At 41.4% G+C, this 6,676-nt stretch overlaps 1 long non-coding RNA gene across 1 annotated transcript; it reads right to left on the reverse strand.

Annotated features, from left to right (window-relative positions):
* Nucleotides 1–5,060, reverse strand: LOC108177473 (uncharacterized). The gene is made up of 3 exons (XR_001794298.4): nucleotides 4,221–5,060; nucleotides 917–993; nucleotides 1–409 (listed from the first exon to the last, which is right to left on the reverse strand). It is a non-coding gene; the product is annotated as an uncharacterized LOC108177473 (long non-coding RNA).
* Nucleotides 5,061–6,676: the final 1,616 nt, after the last annotated feature.

Genomic DNA, 6,676 nt, shown 5'->3' on the forward strand with positions numbered 1-6,676 from the left:
TTGTTCTGCTTGGTAAGAGCTATTTTATTTTAAATGACAACATTCTCCTCCCGACGCACAGAAAGCCTTACATTTTTAGTCTGTGAGTTTCTCATCCTTAGGAATGATGTGAGGTTTCACAGAGAAAAAAAAGGGAAGAGAAAATAGGAGAGAGGAAGTTACATCAGGAGTAAAAATGTGCTGAACAATACATTTCTTTCTTCGTTGATCTTCAAAGATTCAAACACTGTGCAGGGGCCCAAGCACTTGGGCCATCCTCCACTGCTTTCGCAGGCACATTAGCAGGGAGCTGGACTGGAAGTAGAGCAGCCAGGACTCCAACTGGAGCCCATATGGGTTGCTGCCTCTGTAGACCATGGCTCCAACCTGCTGAGCAACAGCACTGGCCCCATGACATCTTTCTTGAAATCTAAAATAGAAAATGATTGGAACAATTGTCCTGAGATTTTTTTAGTTGACTTTTGGTCTAGGAAACATAAACTTTTCCAAAATTGAGAATCCTAAGTGCAAAAGTAATGTTAGAGTCATGAACCATCCCAAATAGCAATTCACCAAGCTTTTTCACTAGTTCACTCTTCAACTGTGTCTATCATACCCTAATGCCTTGCCTACACAAAGGTCTATTTTAGGTATTTGAAATTGCCACACAAAGTCCATAGAAGATCCAAGTAAAATTGGTTTTTAATTGAATATTCTACATAGCTATTATTTCCCTCTCCTTTCAATTCTGTCCTTACCAAAGTTGAGCAGATACACAAAGTGACTACTGACGTGTGTATTAACTTTGCTCTGGTTTTGGAAAAGCATATACACAGAGCTGTCTACTTTTTCTAATAAAAATGTGTTCTTCAAAAAAAGTTTTTTGAATAAAATTGTTTCAGCTTCTTGTATTTATGGTTTTCCCCATGGTCCTTACCATCTTGTGCCTATGAGGCCACTGATTCCTGGCCAATGATTCACTCATCAACGCTGTGTCATGTGCCACCAAAATACCTAAATAAAATGGAAATTTTGATAATTACATGAAGTATAATTAATCATGATAGCTATAATATTAAATTGTGTACCTATAAAGCCTAACTCTGAAGAGCAGAATGTAAAACCAAAACAAAACTGATTGAAACCACTTGCTTTTAAAATTACGAAGGCAGGCCGGCGCCGCGGCTCACTAGGCTAATCCTCCGCCTAGCGGCGCCGGCACACCGGGTTCTAGTCCCGGTTGGGGCGCTGGATTCTGTCCCGGTTGCCCCTCTTCCAGGCCAGCTCTCTGCTGTGGCCAGGGAGTGCAGTGGAGGATGGCCCAGGTGCTTGGGCCTTGCACCCCATGGGAGACCAGGAAAAGCACCTGGCTCCTGGCTCCTGCCATTGGATCAGCGCGGTGCGCCGGCCGCAGCGCGCCGGCCACGGCAGCCATTGGAGGGTGAACCAACGGCAAAGGAAGACCTTTCTCTCTGTCTGTCTCTCTCACTGTCCACTCTGCCTGTCAAAAAATAAAAAAATTTAAAAAAATTAAAAAAAATCACGAAGGCAATTCAAAGAGTAAAATAGTTGGAAAATAAAGAACACATTTGGAAGGAATTGAAGTGGCCAAGAACCATATTTGAGGTGCAGATCACCTTTACAATTTCCACTTCCTTAGGAAAGATAGAAAAAGTTATCTTTAGTCCTTTTCCCTCGTCAAAGTAAGTAAAGAGTAATTAAATCTGGACAACACCTTTAGATTTCATGAAACAAAATACCTATAATGTAATTTATAATAATTGAGAACAAAAAGGCATGTAAGAAGAGTTGGTGGCTAAAAATACATAGGGATCTGAATAATTAGTATCAAAATGATTCATCTACCAGACAAATGGACATCATTGTTTGTAATCATATCACCAAATGAAAATTTTAAAAATCCATTTAAAATGCCTTTTCCTCTGCAAATATAGACATTTCAAGTCAATGTAACTGTAAATAGGGTCCTAAGTACAAAGTAGATAAAAATTTAAAATTGAATTAAAATAGAGCAACCTCCCAAAGCCTCCACTTACTTTGTCCTTGGAAATGAGCTTTAGAACTTAGTTTCAATCAAAAACAAGGATTTCCGCTACTATTTTCTTTGTCCTTACAATATAATTTCTTTTACAACCAATGTCAGCAAAAGTGCTATGTCAGACTTACACACTATCCCTCAGTCCTGTAACTCATTTCACTTTTTAGTTCTAACTCAACTCTTGGGGAAAATATTCCCTCCAGGAAGAATATCTTCAGTATACTCTTTAGTTATCTATTTCATTGAGGTCATAGAGTTTCCTCATTAAAGTTACCCCAAGATGTTAAAATTGTGAAGATCACTAAACATCAGACTGCAGTCTTTGCAAGCTGCAAAGACAAACCGAACAAAAAATGCTTCCAACAGAAGTCCTGATGTCTGGTAAGCAGAGTGTGAGTAAGTTTCCAAAGAGGAAGACAAAAGTTCCTTCCAGACTAGCTGTGCTCTCATTTGATTAAGACATAGTATTAAGATATGGAGGCTCAAAAATGAATTCTGAAACTATTTTAAGTATTGGAACTCACCAAAGAAGAAATGGCTGTGAAAAGTGTCAATAAAGAGGTCACTGAAACATTAAATAGAAGATAAATAGATAGATAATAATTTATTTTAATTTATTAGACAGGTAGAGTTATAAACAGTGTGAGAGGGAGACAGAGAGAAAGGTCTTCCTTCCATTGGTTCACTCCCCAAATGGCCTCTACAGCCGGCACTGCACTGATCCAAACCCAGGAGCCAGGTGCTTCCTCCCGGCCTCCCATGCGAGTACAGGGCTCAAGCACTTGGGCCATCCTCCACTGCCTTCCCCGGGTCACAGCAGAGAGCTGTACTGGAAGAGGAGCAGCCGGGACTAGAACCAGCGCCCATATGGGATGCTGGCGCCACAGGTGGAAGATCAACCAAGCGAGCCACAGCGCTGGCCCCAGATAGATAGTAAATTTTAAAAACCCCTCTACTCTGCTAACAAACAAGCAATACTGCTGAGCTCCTCTTTCTATGCTTGGTGTTTTCTTTGGTATCATTGGGTATTCAGAGATTTTGCTGCAAGCGCTGCCCTCAAAGATTTTACATCTGGGGAGATAATCAATAATCACAGACCAAATATAAATGAAACAAGGCTGTAACTAGGGTATTAACAATACATGTACTAGGAACTTGGAAAAATAATAAATATATTCTCTGGAAGAGTTGTCTGGGACCAACTCATGAAGGAAGAATGACATGAGCTGGACCCTTAAGATAGGCTGGAGTTGACTGAGTTGGATTGAGGAACAATACAGGAGGGCCTGAAGAGAGGGGAGGACTATAATGAGTAAAGGCTTTACAGAACACAACGTGTTAGATAAAAAGAGATTACTGAAGGGGCCGGCGCTGTGGCATAGGGGGTAAAGCTGCCACCTGCAGTGCCGGCATCCCATAAGGATGCTGGTTCGAGTCCCTGTTGCTCCTCTTCCAATCCAGCTCTCTGCTATGGCCTGGGAAAACAGTAGAAGACGGCCCAAGTCCTTGGGCCCCTGTACCTACGTGCGACACCTGGAAGAAGCTCCTGGCTCCTAGCTTCAGATCGGCGCAGCTCCGGTCATTGCAGCCAATTAGGGAGTGAGCCAGTGGATGGAAGACCTCTCTCTCTCTGCCTCTACTTCTCTCTCTGTGTAACTCTGACTTTCAAGTGAATAATTTTTTTAAAAAAAGGGAGGTTACTGAGGACACTGGTGCTCATGGAGAAAGAGTGAATGTTAGCAAGTAAAGGGTATTAGAATGCAATACTAGAAAGTAGTTATATATAATCCAAAAAGAACTATAAACCTGAGGCCGGCTCCGTGGCTCATTTGGTTAATCCTCCGCCTGCGGCGCTGGCATCCCATATGGGCACCGGGTTCTAGTCCTGGTTGCTCTTCTTCCAGTCCAGCTCTCTGCTGTGGCCAGGGAGGGCAGTGGAGGATGGCCCAAGTGCTTGGGCCCTGCACCCGCATGGGAGACCAGGAGGAAGCACCTGGCTCCTGGCTTCGAATCAGAACAGCGCGGGCTGTGGCGCCCATTTTGGGAGTGAACCAACGGAAGGAAGACCTTTCTCTCTCTCTCTCTCTCACTGGCTAACTCTACATGTCAAATAAATAAAAAAAAATTAATGAGCATTTAAGCAGAGATGAATTCCTCTGGCATTTCCAGAGATTCCTGTTACCTGCAGAAGGGGATGGATGGGAAAATGCCATGGCAGAGGTGGGGCCGGGTTCTAGTCTCGGTTGCTCCTCTTCCAGTCCAGCTCTCTGCTGTGGGCCAGGGAAAGCAGTGGAGGATGGCCCAAGTGCTTGGGCCCTGCACCTGCATGGGAGACCAGGAAGAAGCACTTGGCTCCTGGCTTTGGATCGCTGTAGCGGCCATTTGGGGAGTGAACCAACAGAAGGAAGACCTTTCTCTCTGTCTCTCTCTCTCACTGTCTAACTCTATCTCTCAAATAAATAAATAAAAAAAAGAACTATAACCGTATGAGATATGCAATGAAGGGTTACTGTGCTTTCTGTCATACAACTTAAGTCATGAATAACAAAAGCCTCTTTAAAGTTTTTGCAGGGCTCTTCGAAATGTTACTCAAATTGAGGAATGTTGTAGAAATTTTTCTAAAATTATTATTTACTTACAACTTAAGTCTTCCATTTTATTCATAAAATCTGCCAGTGATTTATTCCACATATACTCTTATAAAGTTATAGACAGACTCAACACAAATGTACTTACATATTCATTAATTCATTTATAAATTCCATATTTATTGAGAACTCTCTCTGTGTCAAGGACTTTACTAGGCATTGAGGATACAAAAAAGAAACGAGAGTTCATGACTTCAATGATTCCAGTAGGAAAGACAAACATATAAACAGAGTGTGACAGAGGGATAAGTCTGCTGCAGCACCTCTTTAATAAGTTAGATGCTGCATCTCCTCCAGCTTCTTTTCAAAGAAATACAAAACTCATAGGCAATCCAAAATGTCACAGGAAAAATGGTTCTGTAAAGCACTATGCAGTGCTGGTCACCCAAATGTTACATCAGAATGCACAGAAGGTTTGAGCTGTTTGACCTTGAAGCCTGTGGATTGGCAGGGATGGTAAGCAGGGTCTGGAGGGAACTGACATATACCAGACAACTCTGGTGTTGAGAAAAAATGATATTATTGGGATATACACTCTCTGCTTCCAGAAATTCATAGAAAGTGCTGTAGCAACTGACAGAGCACTGTCAACTTTAGCTATATCAGATGACATTAGATCTAAATAAACGAAGAAGTTATGCAGTGTTATTCTTTTAAGTTATGTCTACTCTTTCAGCTTCATATATGAATAAATGGAATTATTTCAAGTGTCTCCCAGCTTCAAATTATCTTACCACCTGGACACTGAACACTAACATTTTAATGGACTCAATTTGTTCCATTAGAAATTAAACCAAAGACTTGAATGAAAGATGCCTAGTTGAGATAATGCATGTGACTGAAATTCATTAGCCGCAACTTAATGTGGAACCCATTCACCCCACTATTAAGGCTGGTATCAAATTCTCTTCCGTTGTACAAGGGGGAAGGTGGGAGAGCAGCTGGGGGTAGTGTGGCAAGAAAAATCAGGAATGTGGACACTGAGTGCTGTGTAAGGAAAACAGATTTGTATCAAATTCATAGTTTGGTTTGTGATTGCCTATGTGACTGAGTGTGTGTGACTCCACCCTGTTGTTTGATGCCACCTCTGTGTGCAGCTGAGTCCCACAATTTAAGTAGAATCTTGTCCTATCACAGAAATCAAACCTGCTGTCCATGATTATAGTTTTTGAGCCCTTTTAATAAAGGAGTGTCTCCCCCCCACCCCCCGCAAAGAATCGTGTTTAAAGATGGTACCTGAAGAAAAACTGCTTGGATTCAGTTGCTGGCTTGTCCTCTTTCAGGCTGTGTGATCTTGAGGATGTAACTTGATCACTCTGTATTCAAGTTATTTTCTGCTAAAAGGAATGAGAATCATACCTAACTCAGAGTGTCGCTGAGATGCTTAAAAGAGACAACACAGAAAGGGCTCCTTTAATATAGAAAGACCAAAGTTCACATCAGTTAAAATTAGTTTTTATGGGACTGAAAACATCATCCAAAGTCACCAAATTGACTTAGACCTGAGACAAAATTAGGCACACTGATAAAACAGAAGACTGAGGCACTTAGGAGGATAATTATACATTTACATTGTGCTTTACAGGCTATTCTAAAATACTTTGCACTGTTAGAAGAGCTTTAGAATAACTATCATCGGTACCTAACATTAGGATTCTCGGAAGCATGGCCTGATGCCATAAGAACTTTTCTTGCACAGTTCCAGAAAGAGCTTCTTAAATATTTATGTGGAAGAACACAAACAGTAGGACACCTACAGTCTTAGGTTGGAGAACAGTTCAGAAGGAACTGTAACAAGTGGGAATTTCTTTGATGTCTTCTCTGTGCCTATTTTGTCCTCCACGTCAAATTTTACTGTCTCAGATATACAGTCTCTTCACAAAAATCTAAAATGTGCTAATCCTAATTATACTGGCGTATCAGCTACTGGTAACCTAACACATGTTCCTAGAGACTCAGTTGCTCCAATTAGAGAGGCATAACAACAGGA

This window comes from Oryctolagus cuniculus, chromosome 5 (assembly GCF_051225735.1).
Source record: "Oryctolagus cuniculus isolate XC-2025 breed Fujian yellow rabbit chromosome 5, ASM5122573v1, whole genome shotgun sequence".
Taxonomy (NCBI): Eukaryota; Metazoa; Chordata; class Mammalia; order Lagomorpha; family Leporidae; genus Oryctolagus; species Oryctolagus cuniculus.